The sequence below is a fragment of the Lepisosteus oculatus genome, unplaced genomic scaffold (genome assembly GCF_040954835.1).
Source record: "Lepisosteus oculatus isolate fLepOcu1 unplaced genomic scaffold, fLepOcu1.hap2 HAP2_SCAFFOLD_64, whole genome shotgun sequence".
NCBI classification, from domain to species: domain Eukaryota; kingdom Metazoa; phylum Chordata; class Actinopteri; order Semionotiformes; family Lepisosteidae; genus Lepisosteus; species Lepisosteus oculatus.
In genome coordinates, this window is record NW_027168193.1 from 169,705 (window position 1) to 187,500 (window position 17,796).

Below are 17,796 nucleotides of genomic sequence, written 5' to 3' on the forward strand. Positions count from 1 at the left end.
GTGGCGAATGTTTTCAAATGCTGTCATGAGCCCTTGGATTGTGACTAGCAAAGCGAAGCCTTTTGAAAGAGCTAAAGCACTGAAAAACGGAATTGAGGGAGAATCTTACAGGGGATTCTGAGCGGTGTCTGCATACACGCAGTCCGATATGGGTGCTGAAAGCTTGAGCTACTCTCAATGTCATGCTGGCTTTCCCCGGAGTAAATCTGTTACATTGAAAGAATGCTTCTCGCAGGTTCAAAAAGGGACCCTTGTTAATTGGAGAAATCAATGATTTCGAATGAATTCTGTATGTGTTAAAAGACAGCTATACACAGAAAACATGCAGGACACTGCTCATGATGTTTCCCGAGCCGAAACACAGTGCGTTTTTTCAAGCCATCTGACAAAGCCCGCCCACTGAAAACTGCAGCAGATCGTGTAAAGACGTTCAACTTTGTAACTACTGCACGCACAGGAAGCAGAATAAATTCCTCTTTTCAAACTGTCAAAGGTTTGCTTTACGAACGCCGCAGGACATCGCACAATCTCTTTTGAACAGGGACAAACGATTTCTTATGGGGCGCAGTAAGTACTGTTACTGTCACTGCTCGATACCGACGTTGGCCTACTATACCATGTTCAGCCACTGCTAGAAAATGTACGGCTCTAGCACCGGAGCAAACAACAGGAGGGCCAATGTCGAACAGGCACACGTGTCAAACATGGAGAGCGATGAGAATGGGATTCGAACCCATGCCTGCAGAGCACAATGGATTAGCAGTCCATCACCTTAACCACTCAGCCACCTTGTCGACGAAACTGGGCTGTCCGGACATGGGTTGGCGCGCTCCAGATGATCTTTTTTTTTTTTTTCCCCACGTACTCGAGGGTCATTTTCCTGTTCCACATGTGATTTCAACATTTTCCTTGGGAGATGTCAAGCCAGCAAGCCACTGCTGTGGTTCAGTGGCCAGTGTGGAGTTCAGTGGCCCTGTTGTACACAGAAAGCACATTGAGCTCCTTGGACATGAAAAGTTCCAGATAAAAGCCATTTGTCATCCTTTCTCTTGGTGTCGATGTTGCTATTGTATGTAAAGGTGGCAACTTGCTCAGCGAGCAGGCGGAGCACACACCGAATGCAGATGTGTCTGAGTGGTGTGTCCAAGTGGCTGCAAAAGGACAACACTCCTGGGGCGCCGTGGCTTAGTTGGTTAAAGCGCCTGTCTAGTAAACAGGAGATCCCCGCCTACGGCTAGACTTAATTAAAGGCAAGTATTCATTTCCTGTCTTTAACGCGACTTGTTTTTCTTAAAATGGATGCAACTTGCAAAACATGAAATACAAGCCTTGCTAATCAGCGCTAGCGGCTGGCAAAAAAAAGGAGTCAGCTATTTTTTTTTTCTTTAACCTTAACCCTGCTAACGGAGAAGAGTTAAACGACCGAGTCTATGCAGCTTAAACGGTGCGCAAGTCGGGTTCTTAGCTGAAAGGGTGGTAAATCACGCTCACCCCAGTCCTTAATCTTTTAAAGAGGATACAAAATTGAACCTAGTCGCCACATCACATACATCCTGTTAAATGATAAAAAGGTAACATCTATCCTCGCTCCAGAGTAAATCTCACGTTGAGGGCATCTTTTTTTTCACTTTACCGTGAGTCGGGCTCGGCTGCACAGAGGAGAGAGCAGAGCAATGAGGTCACAGGGACAGGGGAGTCACACGCTGGCGGTTTGAATACGCGGAAGATCACTGAGGGATCCACAGTATGTGGACCCTCCGCTCGCCATCAGTCCACACTCCGGACTCTGAATCCTGCCATCCGAGTTAAGATCTCGGCGGAACCTGAGGCGCAGTTCCTTCTTAAAACGTAATCTGGTGAGCATTTCTAGAATCGCACTTGTATATATGCAGCCTTTAATGTGTTGCTAGGTTAAAATTGATGACTTCTTGTATTTCAGTAGGCAACTGCCCTCTTGATTTTGGATTTAATTTCTTTATTACAGGGGCGCTTTTATGAAGACAGAGTCATGTTCAGGTACTTTGCTTGATGGAGGAAGCTCATTTCGGACTCTGTGATCTGCTCACCTGGAAAGGTCTGCTGTACTACTAAAAGAGAGAAGTAGGGTCTGGAAGAAGGGACAATTTTATGATGCTTTGGAAGATAGTTTTTTTTTCTTATACTGAAAATGAAAAGTAGTTGTTTCTATATGGACTCAGTCTTTGGAATTTGTATATTTATACATTTCAGTGAACCCTCAGCCATTCCTTCTGTATTGTAATTCAATTTCTCTTTTAAAATTCCTTCCCCACTTCTAGGACCTGCAGTTGCTGAACTCCACAATGGCTTCTATTGGAAAGTCTGTGACTGAGACCATTATTTATTTAGGAGCAATGAGCAATTCTTATATAAATGCAATAAAATCATTATGCTCAAACTATGAGAGAGAATTTTAAGGATAATTTAAGAAATCAGTCTTAGCTTGTTTCTATACACAGATGGTATTATTTATTTTCAAAGGAAACCCGTGAGGATTCCCCTGGTGTGCAAGATGTGCCTGAATACTTTTGATCAGCTTCCTGCTCACTTCAAGAGGGCGTGTATGAAGCACGCCACGGCAGAAGAGATCAGGTGGCCTCTCAACAGGCGAGGGAGGACATGATGAATCACCTGAAGAACGGGGTCATCGTGGATTACCACAGAATAGAGATCAAAGGACACTTTGTGGGCTTGAAATACAAAGAAAATCATGTTCTATGGGACAAGATAAATACAAAACTTAAGCTTTTATTTTAATTAGATTTATTTATAAAGCATAAACAATCATTTATTACATTAATATATGTGAAAATAACATTTTAGTATCATACGTTTAGTATATTTAGTCCCTAATGCTGAAAGAAATGATCATAGAACATGACATCTAACCTTACCTGCTGTGTTTTTAATCCCTATTGCTCAATGCACGGTGAAAGCATTGCATACATATGTCTGACAATGAGGAATGGGCCCCTGAGACAGTCATTTGCCTGTTTCACAAATGATCGTATTTTACTAGAGATTCTGTTTGGGATTCAGATGTGCATTCGGACAGCAATCCCTTTCAAGAAATGATATGTTCTGGATGAGGTCAAAGGTGCTGGAACACTGTATTTAGGATGTGTTTGCAGAGACTGTGTGTCTCCTGCTTCAACGCAGTGAGAAATAGATGTGCTCCTGTAATTCATTGGTACATGCCCAGGGCAGTAAGCAGTCTGAGGATTTATTTCCAGACGGCATAGAGCAGTGAAGCAGTGAAGTAGTGCAACACACTGGATCATTATATTATTAGAATCTATTCTACTTAAATTATTACATTATACACAATTTGAGTTCATTTTAAAAAGTAAAAGGTAATGAAAGGAATGCATTTTCGTAAGAAAGATAATACCGATATGCATGTGATAATCTTCCTTATATCATGTAGTGCGTCATTTGGACACTTTGTGGGATTGAAATACAAAGAAAATCATGTTCTATGGTACAAGATAAATACAAAACTTAAGCTTTTATTTTAATTAGATTTGTTTATAAAGCATAAGCAATCATTTATTATATTAATATATGTGTGTAGCGGCGAGGCTTATTAATAAGGCAGAATTAAGTGTTCTGAGCCTTCCCAAATGAGGCCCCATTTCTCTGTTCATCTCTGTGGTGCAGCCACAGAGAGACTATTCATGCAGGGTGATTTAAGGTCCTAGGACAGCTCCCAAAGGGGGATGCACTTAGCTAAGCCTGGCTATCATGATCAATGGTCATCCATTGGCGCCTTTCTGTCTAGGGAGTGCCAGTTGGACATCTGGACTGCATTACTAAGTGTCAGGACTAAGTGACTCATATCTCACCTTGATCAATCAATCAGGGACTGGTAGGGTCGAGTAACCCACGTGGGACTCTGATGCCCATGGAACTTTCAGCCAATCAATGAGCTGAAGTTCCTCCAGGTAAAAACAGGCAACACAGAGAGCCTGTGAGATTCAGTAAGATTCAGAAGGGAGGATTCAGAGGATTCTGTGAACAATTCTAAAGGGAATTCAAAGGAGAATTCCAGGGCAGGGCGGCCCAGGAGCAGAAGGCTCCCAAGGGCAGGACATTCTCGCAGCGCGCCTCCTGACCATCCTGAGACTCAGCCCGGACAACCACGGAACGGCCAGTGTGTCCGAGTGCCAGAACTTTCCTTTGTTCTAAGAGTCTAGAGCGGAGGTTGCCAGAGAATAACCAGAGGATCCACCCGAGGTTAGCACCAGCAGCAGGCCTCGTGAACAGGTCGGAACTGTGGACAGCTGAATCACTATTCAGAACTAGCTCTTCATCAGAAACGAACCGGTCCTCTTCCTGACTTGCTGGGACCCACAGTCATCTTTTCTCCTGTGCACAAACTTTGCTAGTTAAAGCCCACAGTGAGCATCAGCAGCGCAGCGTCGCAAGCCGCACAGCACAGCCTGGCACGGAGCCAGAGAGCGCGGATTGGACAGCAACAGCCTGCAACTGTTTCTTTGTGCCCGCAGGAAGATCTGAATCCCCAAAGATTGGATGAGTATTCAACTTCAATGCATTGGAGCTCGAGAATTCAATTGTTATCCCAACCAGTTGATATCAATTTAATTCCTAAGAGTTATGTACTTGTTTGAGTATCTAATGTAGAAGTTATAACCAAGTTCATTAACGAAACGGTCTTAATGAATGATATACTGAACGTATGTCCTCTTGATATGTGTAACACTTCGTAACTGACTGAATATATATCTTTTGTATTCTGATAACCCTCTCGATAAGATCTGTTAGGTTTACATGCATATTTTATGTATTAATAAATGTATCCTCGTGTATTAGTACCTGTGTGTGCGCGTTGTTTGAGTTATGTCACATGGTTGGATTCTAAAGCCATCAAAAGAATCAACTTTGTGATTTACTGCTACAATTAATAATTGTCTCAGTAAATGCCCAAACCCTACAGAACTGGTGCCTTCAGAGAGCCACTACATTTAATTTTGCTATGGCAACATTACATATTTGGCATCCCTGAGCCGGTTTTCTTACATGTGAAAATAACATTTTAGCATCATATTATTACATACAGGTCTCTAGCTTCAACACAGTGATATATATATATACTCAGTGATTTATTGGTACATGCCCAGGTCAATAATCAGAATGAGGATTTATTTCCAGACGGGCTACAGGTAGTGTTGTGAAATACTTCAACACACTGGATCGCAGATTTAGACCCCCTGCACTCTTACTCCTTAAAAACCAAAGAAATGAAGATATGTAGCAATCACATTGCAACAGGGCTGACAGTGACTTAATGCTTATACTAGTGGACTTCTGGTACCTTTAGGGTACGGTGTTCCCTGAAGGGCTCTCAAACCCCACATTTCAGATGCCTAGCTGTTTTGCTGATGTGTTGCACCTCAGAATTACTTTTAAACCTTACCTCTGGTATCTTTAATCCCTATTGCTCAACGCATGGTGAAAGTATTGCATAAATGTGTCTGAAAATGAGCAATGGGCACCTGAGAGACTCATTTGCCTGTTTCATAAATGATCATATTTGACTAGAGATTCTGTTTGGGATTCAGTTGTGCATTCTGACAGCAATCGCTTTCAAAAAACGATACATTCTGGATGAGGTCAAGGTGCAGGAACACTGTATTTAGGATGTGTTTGCACTTATTCTGTGTCTCTAGCTTCAACACAGCGATATATGTATATGCTCACTGATTTTTTGGTACATGCCCAGGGCAATAATCATTATGAGGATTTATTTCCTGATGTGCTAGGGGTAGTGTTGTGAAATACTTCAACACACTGGATCGCAGGTTTAAACCGCCTGCACTCTTACTCCTTAAAAACCAACAAATGCAGATATGTAGCAATCATATTGTAGCTGACACTCATTTGCCTGTTTCACAAATGATCATATTTTACTAGAGATTCTGTTTGGGATACGGATGTGCATTCTGACAGCAATCTCCTTATCGCGGCTTTGCCCTTCTTGCCTCTTTGGACAATATCTCCATCTTGTGGTCGTTATTGGTAATGTCTAGACAACATCTCCATCTTGTGGTCGTTGTTGGTAATGTCTTCTTATGCCCTTTTTTATTTTAATTCTCTATTAGTTGATTCTAGAATCTCTACAATGGAGATGAAAACATCAGTTTTATAGCAGACAATATGACATTATTTATAGTCCAATTAGAAACTTATTACCCTGTTTTTAACATAATAACAAATTAAAATTGATTAAAACTAAGTTTGGAACACCAGGGAACATAACAAATGATTTTTAGGAAAACCATGAGGTTCTCTGTGTCCAATGCCTGCAAGGGGAGAAAGCTAGAATCCTTTGATTTTTTCAAAATTTGAAAATAAACATCATATAACAACAGCTTTCATTCCTAGGAGTGAAAAATAACCATTTGTGAAGACATAGTAGTTTCTAAAACACTACAATAAAGTTAAAAACATCAGTTTTATATTACATTATTTTTAGTGAAATTAGTCATTTTTTGCACTATTTTTAATAAAATATCTAATTAAAAGTGATTAAAATTAAGTTTGGAACAACAAGGAACACAAAAAAAAAAGATTTTTAGGAAAACCATGAGGTCCTCTGTGCCCGATGCCTGCAAGGGGAGAAAGCTAGAATCCTAAAAAAAAGTTTTCATTTCTAGAGCCTAAGAGGAAAACAAGACAAATGTATATCTCCAAATAATTTTATGTGCTTCAGAAGAGCCCAGGAAAGTTTTTTGCATACATGAAACCACGCCCGTTTGCACATAAGCAGACATGGTTTACGCTCTTACCAACGCGATGGAAAGCAAAACAAAGCAAAGCAGAGCAAAACAAAACGAACAATCGAAAACCCTCACGTCCCGCACTTGCATATAACGCCGTTACGTGCCCAAGCGGTATTGTAGTCATCCTAGCACTGCACCCCGGGGCGTAAGGTATATGGGAACGAGCACACGCCACGAATCGTCTCGAATCACTCCCTACAGCTGTAAGGCGCCTTGAAGCGTGCACCCCCAACATTCTTCTTTGCGCATCTGTGAAAGGTAAACTCTTGAGCAAACTCTGAACCAGCTCTAAGGAAACTAAACTGATTAGACGTTACTTTGACTCATCTTTTTACTCTCAGTGCTGGATTGCTCAAACTCCAGCTAGGGTTAGGTTTAACATTCCCACGCTACTTAGACACTTTGTTTACACTCAGTGCTGGATTTTGGGAACTTCAGGACGAGTGGGAATTTTCTCCTATCTGTCAATTCTGTTTTGTTTTGGAGACTCTTGGCTGCCTATATTGTACAGTGCAGCGTGAAGGAAACATTTTCCAAAACTGTGTCAGCTCAAAAGTTGTAAGAAAACCTCTCCAGCTGCTTTACCTCTCTTCATTTTTGTCATTTAATGTGACAATCGATGTATAACTGGAGCCTCACATATGCAAATGGTGAGGCTCCAGTTCGACACCACTTTACAGTATATGACAAAAACATGGCAGACTGTGCCGGACCAGCTGGTAACTTCCGCTTATTTTGACCATATTAAACATTGGAAATCTTCCCACTTGCATTTGTGACACTTGATTTTGGCTCCACCTAAGACACTCTTAAATCTTCAAACACTTTTCTCTTCTCCCGCAACACTCTTGTCTGTCGGCACTGTGTGGCAGCGTTGCAGGACAACCCATCTCACCACGGAAAGGAACCTAACAGCTTTGGTAAGAGAGGAGAAAAGGACATGGCCCATACGGGGCTCGAACCCGCGACCTTGGCGTTATTAGCACCACGCTCTAACCAACTGAGCTAACCGGCCTCGTGACAGTGCCCCTCTCTGTGCTGCAAAAAATCGAACTCAGGGAATTTCTTTTGTCCTCCTTTGAATAGAAAGCCGTGTAATTCAGTGTACGGGCTTTCTCATGCAGTTTCATGGTTTCACAGCATTATTCAGCTGATTTTAAATGTACCTAAAGGAGAAACATTATTGAAGACCATCAATTACCAAGAACTTTTGTCAAAGGTTTTGGTGGTCATTTTTAATGACCACAGAGCACTATGACCTCGGTTTTACATCTCATCCAAAAGACAGCGCCCTTTTACAACACAGCTTCTCCGTCACTATATTGGGAGATATGGACCCGCACAGACCTCAGGGTGAGCGCCTCCCCGCTGGCCCCATTAACACCACTTCCAGCTGGAAGCTTTGTTTTTCCCTGTAGCTCACCCTCATCCAGGTACTGACCTGGCTCACACCTGCTTAGCTTCAGTGGGTTTTCAGTTGCGAGTTGCAAAAGTTGGGATGCAAGTGATGGAGCCGTTCGCTGCAAAAGCCACTGCATTGGCCAGGAATCGAAACCAAGCCTCCTGCGTGGCAGGCGAGAGTTCTAACAATGAACCACCAATGCTCAATGCCTGTACCTTCAAAAAAGACGCTTTTTTGGTGCTGTGTGCAAAAAGCGTCGACATCTACTTCCAGCTGCAAAATGCCATCCGCGGACGCTGTGAATTTATTTATTTAGACACTGCTCAGAATCCCCTGTAAGATTCTCCTTCAATTCCGTTTTGCAGTGCTTTAGCTCTTTCAAAAGGCTTCGCTTTGCTAGTCACAATCCAAGGCTTGTGACAGCATTTGAAAACACTTGCCACTGCGTTGGCCGGGAATCGAACCCGGGTCAACTGCTTGGAAGGTAGCTATGCTCACCACTATACCACCAACACATGCCCGGGGGAGCCCTCCAGGACACCACCAGAGAATGCTCACGATTTCAGAAGCTGTCTCCGGGACGTGCTGATTCCACACATCCTGAATAAATCATGTTATTGTTAGTTGCTGTAGCTAGACGTTCAAATGAGTTTCATGGCCAGATGGACTGTTTCCTCAAGTGGTATAGTATTGCAGTAAGACAGCACGATGCCTGCAAGACTATGTCACGCTAAACGCCACAGATTGTTTGTCCGTTCGTGTCAGTCGTCCTGCAGCCACGGGAAGTGGGACACAAACATGCTGCAATGCTTTCAAGACATTAGGATTTGTTTGTGCAACATCCGAGAAGAGTACTTGTGGCTTGAATGTGACTGAGCAAGGTGTTTAAAGACAGAGACTGAAAACTGTTAAAGGATGAGTCAAAGTAACGTCTAATCGGATTAGTTTCCTTAGAGCTGGTTCAGAGTTTGCTCAAGAGTTTACCTTTCACAGATGCGCAAAGAAGAATGTTGGGGGTGCACGCTTCAAGGCGCCTTACAGCTGTAGGGAGTGATTTCAGACGATTCGTGGCGTGTGCTCATTCCCATATACCGTACGCCCCGGGGTGCAGTGCTAGGATGACGTACAATACCGCTTGGGCACGTAACGGCGTTATATGCAAGTGCGGGACGTGAGGGTTTTGCGTTTGTTCGTTTTGTTTTGCTCTGCTTTGCTTTGTTTTGCTTTCCATCGCGTTGGTAAGAGCGTAAATAAAAAGGCGATTCCTGCATCTACCACTAATGTAAGAGCTATTTCAAGTGCGCCGTGGTGCGGCTTTTCAAATGCTTAACAGGATGATTTTGCATGCACACGTGCTTTCATGCAGTCGTGTGTGCAACCATGTCTGCTTACGTGCAAACGGGCGTGGTTTCATGTATGCAAAAAACTTTCCTGGGCTCTTCTGAAGCACATAAAATTATTTGGAGATATACATTTGTCTTATTTTCCTCTTAGGCTCTAGAATTGATAACTTTTTTTTCATTTTTGGCATTTTTCATCATTTTCCAGAAAGGGGTTGCAAGCCCGATATCATGCGAAGAAACTTCAGGATTCGGGGATCAGTCAATGGATTTTCTTCAAAGTTGGATTTTTGCACTCTGTGGACCAAGAGATGTTGTTCTATAATGTTTTTTTTTTTTCAAATTTAAAAATATCATTTTTTCATGGAGCTTTGAATGTGATGGATTCACCCTCCTTTAGCCAGGACAGAGCTCCAGGAGCCTGGGTAGGATTCTAGCTTTCTCCCCTTGCAGGCACCTGGCACAGAAGACAATATTTTTTTCCTTAAAATCTTTTTTTTTGTGTTCCTTGTTGTTCCAAACTTAATTTTAATCACTTTTAATTAGAGATTTTATTAAAAATAGTGCAATAAATGACTAATTTCACAAAAATTAATGTAATATAAAACGGATGTTTTCAACTTTATTGTAGTGTTTTAGAAACTAATATGTCTTCAAAAATGGTTGTTTTTCACTCCTATGAATGAAAACTGTTGTTATATGATGTTTTTTTTTTCAAATTTTAAATGATCATTTTTTCATGGAGCTTTGAAGGGGATGGATTCACCCTCCTTTAGCCAGGACAGAGCTCCAGGAGCCTGGGTAGGATTCTAGCTTTCTCCCCTTGCAGGCACCTGGCACAGAAGACATCATTTTTTTCCTTAAAATCTTTTTTTTTTGTGTTCCTTGTTGCTCCAAACTTAATTCTATTCACTTTTAATTAGAGATTATATTAAAAATAGTGCAATAAATGACTAATTTCACTAAAAATACTAAAAGTAATATAAAACGGATGTTTTTAACTTTATTGTAGTGTTTTAGAAACTAATATGTCTTCAAAAATGGTTATTTTTCACTCCTAGGAATGAAAGCTGTTGTTATATGACGTTTATTTTCAACTTTTGAAAAAGCAAAGGATTCTAGCTTTCTCCCCTTGCAGGCATCGGACACAGAGAACCTCATGGTTTTCCTAAAAATCATTTTTTATGTTCCCTGGTGTTCCAAACTTAGTTTTAATCAATTTTAATTTGTTATGTTACAAACAGGGTAATAAAGTCTTAATTGGACTATAACTAATGTCATATTGTCTGCTACAAAACTGATATTTTCAGCTCTATTGTAGAGATTCTAGAATCAACTTATAAAGAATTGAAATGAAAAAAGGGCATAAGAAGACATTACCAACAACGACCACATGATGGAGATATTGTCTAGACATTACCAACAACGACCACAAGATGGAGATATTGTCTAGACATTACCAACAACGACCACAAGATGGAGATATTTTCCAAAGAGGCAAGAGGGGCAAAGCTGCGATAAGGTAAAATCATTTTTTGAAAGAGATTGTTGTCAGAATGCACATCCGTATCCCAAACAGAATCTCTAGTAAAATATGATCATTTGTGAAACAGGCAAATGAGTGTCAGCTACAATATGATTGCTACATATCTGCATTTGTTGGTATTTAAGGAGTAAGAGTGCAGGTTTAAACCTGCGATCCTGTGTTGAAGAATTTCACAACACTACCTCTAGCACATATGGAAATAAATCCTCATAATGATTATTGCCCTGGGCATGTACCAAAAAATCAGTGAGCATATATATATATATCACTGGGTTGAAGCTAGAAACACAGAATAACTGCAAACACATCCTAAATACAGTGTTCCAGCACCTTTGACCTCATCCAGAACGTATCATTTCTTGAAAGGGATTGCTGTCCGAATGCACATCTGAATCCCAAACAGAATCTCTAGTAAAATACGATCATTTGTGAAACAGGCAAATGACTGTCTCAGGGGCCCATTTCTCATTGTCAGACACATGTATGCAATGCTTTCACTGTGCATTGAGCAATAGGGATCAAAAACACCGCAGGTAAGGTTAGAAGTCATGTTCTATGATCATTTCTTTCAGCATTAGGGACTAAATATACTAAACGTATGATGCTAAAATGTTATTTTTACATATATTAATGTTATAAATGATTGCTTATGCTTTATAAACAAATCTAATTATAATAAAAGCTTAAGTTTTGTATTTATCTTGTACCATAGAACATGATTTTCTTTGTATTTCAAGCCCACAAAGTGTCCAAATGATGCACCTTTGACCTCATCCAGAACGTATCATTTCTTGAAAGGGATTGCTGTCCGAATGCACATCTGAATCCCAAACAGAATCTCTAGTAAAATACGATCATTTGTGAAACAGGCAAATGACTGTCTCAGGGGCCCATTTCTCATTGTCAGACACATGTATGCAATGCATTCACTGTGCATTGAGCAATAGGGATCAAAAACAGAAGGGAAACAGACATGGAAACCAACGAGGATGGGATTTGAACCCATGCGTGCAAAGCACAATGGATTAGCAATCCATCGCCTTAACCACTCGGCCACCTCGTTAACAAAACTGGGCTGTCCCAACTGGGTTGGCGCGCTCCAGATGATCTTTTTCTTTTTTTTCCCTCGTACTCGAGGGTCATTTTCCTGTTCCACATGCGATTTCAACATTTTCCCTGGGAGATGTCAAGCCAGCAAGCCACTGCTGTGGTTCAGTGGCCAGTGTGGAGTTCAGTGGCCCTGTTGTACACAGAAAGCACATTGAGCTCCTTGGACATGAAAAGTTCCAGATAAAAGCCATTTGTCATCCTTTCTCTTGGTGTCGATGTTGCTATTGTATGTAAAGGTGGCAACTTGCTCAGCGAGCAGGCGGAGCACACACCGAATGCAGATGTGTCTGAGTGGTGTGTCCAAGTGGCTGCAAAAGGACAGCACTCCCGGGGCGCTGTGGCTTAGTTGGTTAAAGCGCCTGTCTAGTAAACAGGAGGCCCTGGGTCTGAATCCCAGTGGATAACCGCCTACGGCTAGACTTAATTAAATGCAAGTATTCATTTCCTGTCTTTAACACGACTTGTTTTTCTTAAAATGGATGCAACTTGCAAAACATGAAATACAAACCTTGCTAATCAGCGCTAGCAGCTGGCAAAAAAAAAAGAAGTCAGCAATGTTTTTTTTCTTTAACCTTAACCCTGCTAATGGAGAAGAGTTAAACGACCGAGTCTATGCAGCTTAAACGGTGCGCACGTCGGGTTCTTAGCTGAAAGGGTGGTAAATCACGCTCACCCCAGTCCTTAATCTTTTAAAGAGGATACAAAATTGAACCTAGTCGCCACATCACATACATCCTGTTCAATGATAAAAAGGTAACATCTATCCTCGCTCCAGAGTAAATCTCAAGTTGAGGGCATATTTTTTTCACTTTACCGTGAATCGGGCTCGGCTGTACAGAGGATAGAGCAGAGCAATGAGGTCACGGGGACAGGGGAGTCACACGCTGGCTGTTTGAACACGCGGAAGATCACTGAGGGATCCACAGTATATGGACCCTCCGTGCGCAATCAGTCCACACTCCGGACTCTGAATCCTGCCATCCGAGTTAAGATCTCGGCAGAACCTGAAGCGCAGTTCCTTCTTAAAACGTAATCTGGTGAGCATTTCTAGAATCGTACTTGTATAGATGCAGCCTTTAATGTGTTGCTAGGTTAAAATTGATGACTTCTTGTATTTCAGTAGGCAACTGCCCTCTTGATTTTGGATTTAATTTCTTTATTACAGGGGCGCTTTTATGAAGCCAAGGGACCAGGGAGCTGCCCCAGTACTGGGATGGCCAGTTCGAAATCATAGAAACTATTGTCAATTCCAGTCCCATGTCAGTGCGAGCAGGGATTTTGACATCTTGTTTTGCTATGTTCTGCACCAACAGGCAGGTGGCTCGGCCATTCCGTTCCAGTCTGGGGGTACAACAGACTGCTAGGTTCAGTCTGATAAACTGAGCTGATGGTTGGAAGAAAACCATCTCAGCGTCCATTCTCTGTCCCTTCTTTAGGACAAGGCGTACCGGAAACCCTGCTGTTGACGCAGGAACGATCAGGTCCGATTTGTTTACTACCTGGCAGGCCTGAGGAATCGTCTGACCTGACCGAATGTTCTCGGGGTCACCGCTTAGAGAGTGGGCATCTGGGTCTACCCGTTTCCACAGCACACTGTTTACTGTGTCCAGCTGGGCGCCCAGTCGAACCAATAGGTCTGCACCAATGCAGACCGAATGGGTCAGCTGAGGTGCTACCTGGAAGTAGTGAGCAAACTTCCTTTTTCCGATGGAGATGGAAGCTACACAGCTTCCTTTGCTCCAAATGGACCTATGAGGTGGGGGTGCCCACCACAGAACCTGTGACTGCGTCACCAGGGTCACCTGACAGCTTCGCGACAGGTCCTCGAACAGACCTTCACTGATTATGGACTTCTCAGAGCTGAGGCTAAGAATTACATCATCAACCTGCACTTCTGCCACCTGGACCCCCTCCCACCACCATGGGGTGGTAGTCCTGGACCCCCTGAGGTACCAGGGTGCACAGAAAGGACTCCCATTCATTACCGGACAGGGAGATCCACTCTTCTTCAGGGATGAAAAGGGGGTGTGCTTTACCTGGCGGGTCAAGCAGCTGCTCGGAGCACTGCTCCTGTAGTTGGGAGACCGTGGGAGTGCTGGCCTGGGCAGGACTTCCCTGTAGTTTTGGAAAGCAAGAAGAGACATTTATTCTCGTCCAGAGGAACCAGGAGGAACCTCCAACTCAGCTATAGTGTTCAGTGGGCACTGTGTGATCACAGCATAACCACTGAATCCCCCTTTTTGCTGTGCAACAGGCTTAGGGTTTTTGACCTGAGCCCACAATTTTCCACGCTGGCAGTCCACCAGAGGCTCCAGCCTGTCAAGCAGGTCTTGGCCAATGAGTAGTGGCTCTGTTTTTAACCTAGAGATGTAAACAGGATGCACCACGTTCATTGGCCCGAACCTAAGTGCCACCCACACTCGGTGTGTGATCCTGGCATGATCCTGGGTATAGCTGGAAATATCTATTTTACAAGGTTCTACCTTAAGTCTGATGCCTTTTCCTTTCGCTACTCGTTTGAGCTCGCTGAGTAGATCGCCTGACATCAAACTAATTTCAGCCCCAGTGTCAATCAGTGCTTCTCTATCTAAGACGTTTTCAAGAGAAACCTTGATATAAATACGCCTTGCTTTGCCTTTCTGGCTGAGATTCCCTAAGAATTGTTGGAAGCCTGCCTTTTCTTTGACTTCAGGGGCGGGGTCAGCGCCCAACTCAGAGTCACAGCCTTCTTCCAGGCAGGAACCCTCCCACCCAATCAGATAGACTGAGGGAGGGGCTTGGGACGGATCCCCGCCTCCTCCAGTGAGAAGGGGCGTGGTCCCCCTAAGCTCATTCACACTTCTGGCATTCGGTGCGGAAGGTTTACCCTGTCCTGATCTCTCAGGCAGGGCTTGTTCAAGCCTGGCCAGGCGGGCTGCAGTCGACTCCCTTCGTCCAGTCTTATGATAGACTCTGCCTGAGCCCTTGCCTTCCCCGTAGCGCTCACGGCGGCTCTGACGCTTAGTGCGGTCCTGCCTGCCTATTTTGCTCGTAGCGGCGCCCGGCCTTTGTCTGTCAAATGTTAGGTTGCGCTTCTTCATGCTGCATCGTCGGCATGAGTGGAGCTTTTTAAACGTCTGTACTTACTGCGCCCCATAAGAAATCGTTCGTCCCTGTTCAAAAGAGATTGTGCGATGTCCTGCAGCGTTCGCAAAGCAAACCTTTGACAGTTTGAAAAGAGGAATTTATTCTGCTTCCTGTGCGTGCAGTAATTACAAAGTTGAACGTCTTTACACGATCTGCTGCAGTTTTCAGTGGGCGGGCTTTGTCAAATTGCTTGGAAAAACGCAGTTTCGGCTCGGGAAACATCATGAGCAGTGTCAGCACAGAGAGGACCACTGTCGTGAGGCCGGTTAGCTCAGTTGGTTAGAGTGTGGTGCTAATAACGCCAAGGTCGTGGGTTCGAGCCCCGTACGGGCCAGGTCCTTTTCTCCTCTCTTACCAAAGCTGTTAGGTTCCTTTCCGTGGTGAGATGGGTTGTCATGCAACGCTGCCACATAGTGCCGACAGACAAGAGTGTTGCGGGAGAAGAGAAAAGTGTTTGAAGTTTTAAGAGTGTATTAGGTGGAGCCAAAATCAAGTGTCACAAATACAAGTGGGAGGATTTCCAATGTTTAATATGGTAAAAATAAGCAGAAGTTATCTGCCGGTCATGGCACAGTCTGCCATGCTTTTGTCATATACTGTAAAGTGGTGTCGAACTGGAGCCTCACCATTTGCATATGTGAGGCTCCAGTTATACATCGAGTGTCACGTTAAATGACAAAAATCAAGAGAGTTAAAGCAGCTGGAGAGGTTTTCTTACAACTTTTGAGCTGACACAGTTTTGGAAAATGTTTCCTTCACGCTGCACTGTACAACATAGGCAGCCAAGAGTCTCCAAAACAAAACAGAATTGACAGATAGGAGAAAATTCCCACCCGTCCTGAAGTTCCCAAAATCCAGCACTGAGCGTAAACAAAGTGTCTAAGTAGCGTGGGAATGCTAACCCTAACCCTAACCGGAGTTTGAGCAATCCAGCACTGAGCGTAAAAAGATGAGTCAAAGTAATGTCTAATCTGATTAGTTTCCTTAGAGCTGGTTCAGAGTTTGTTCAAGAATTTACCTTTCACAGATGCGCAAAGAAGAATGTTGGGGGTGCACGCTTCAAGGTGCCTTACAGCTGTAGGGAGTGATTCGAGACGATTCGTGGCGTGTGCTCGTTCCCATATACCGTACGCCCTGGGGTGCAGTGGTAGGATGACATACAATACCGCTTGGGCACGTAACGGTGTTATTTGCAAGTGCGGGACGTGAGGGTTTTTGTTTGTTCGTTGTTTTGCTCTGCTTTGCTTTGTTTTGCTTTCCATCGCGTTGGTAAGAGCGTAAATAAAAAGGCGATTCCTGCATCTACCACTAATGTAAGAGCTATTTCAAGTGCGGCGTGGTGCGGCTTTTCAAATGCTCAACAGGATGACTTCGCATGCACGCGTGCTTTCATGAAGTCGTGTGTGCAACCATGTCTGCTTACGTGCAAACGGGCGTGGTTTCATGTATGCAAAAAACTTTCCTGGGCTCTTCTGAAGCACATAAAATTATTTGGAGATATAAATTTGTCTTGTTTTCCTCTTAGGCTCTAGAATTGATATTTTTTTTTTCATTTTTGGTATTTTTCATCATTTTTCAGAAAGTGGTTGCAAGCCCGATATCATGCGAAGAAACTTCAGGATTCGGGGATCAGTCAATGGATTTTAAAACACATCCTAAATACAGTGTTCCTGCACCTTTGACCTCATCCAGAATGTATCGTTTTTTGAAAGGGATTGCTGTCAGAATGCACAACTGAATTCCAAACAGAATCTCTAGTCAAATATGATCATTTGTGAAACAGGCAAATGAGTCTCTCAGGTGCCCATTGCTCATTTTCAGACACATTTATGCAATACTTTCACCATGCGTTGAGCAATAGGGATTAAAGATACCAGAGGTAAGGTTTAAAAGTGATTCTGAGGTGCAATAGATCAGCGATACAGCTAGGCATCTGAAATGTGGGGTTTGAGAGCCCTTCAGGGAACACCGTACCCTAAAGGTACCTGAAGTCCACTAGTATAAGCATTAAGTCACTGTCACCCCTGTTACAATGTGATTGCTACATATCTTCATTTCTTTGGTTTTTAAGGAGTAAGAGTGCAGGGGGTCTAAATCTGCGATCCAGTGTGTTGAAGTATTTCACAACACTACCTGTAGCCCGTCTGGAAATAAATCCTCATTCTGATTATTGACCTGGGCATGTACCAATAAATCACTGAGCATATATATATATATCACTGTGCTGAAGCTAAAGACCTGTATGTAATAATATGATGCTAAAATGTTATTTTCACATATAGTAATGTAATAAATGATTGCTTATGCTTTATAAACAAATCTAATTAAAATAAAAGCTTCAGTTTTGTATTTATCTTGTACCATAAAACATGATTTTCTTTGTATTTCAAGCCCACAAAGTGTCCAAATGACGCACTACATGATATAAGGAAGATTATCACATGCATATCG

General features: G+C 42.9%; 4 non-coding genes across 4 annotated transcripts; 1 reads left to right on the forward strand and 3 right to left on the reverse strand.

The window, feature by feature from the left end:
- Nucleotides 1-7,762: 7,762 nt before the first annotated feature.
- Nucleotides 7,763-7,836, reverse strand: trnai-aau (transfer RNA isoleucine (anticodon AAU)). Its single transcript has one exon. It is a non-coding gene; the product is annotated as a tRNA-Ile (tRNA).
- An 830-nt stretch (nt 7,837-8,666) lies between these two features.
- trnag-ucc (transfer RNA glycine (anticodon UCC)) lies at nt 8,667-8,738 on the reverse strand. Its single transcript has one exon. It is a non-coding gene; the product is annotated as a tRNA-Gly (tRNA).
- Nucleotides 8,739-12,090: 3,352 nt separating this feature from the next.
- Nucleotides 12,091-12,172, reverse strand: trnas-gcu (transfer RNA serine (anticodon GCU)). The gene has a single exon. It is a non-coding gene; the product is annotated as a tRNA-Ser (tRNA).
- A 3,433-nt stretch (nt 12,173-15,605) lies between these two features.
- trnai-aau (transfer RNA isoleucine (anticodon AAU)) lies at nt 15,606-15,679 on the forward strand. Its single transcript has one exon. It is a non-coding gene; the product is annotated as a tRNA-Ile (tRNA).
- Nucleotides 15,680-17,796: the final 2,117 nt, after the last annotated feature.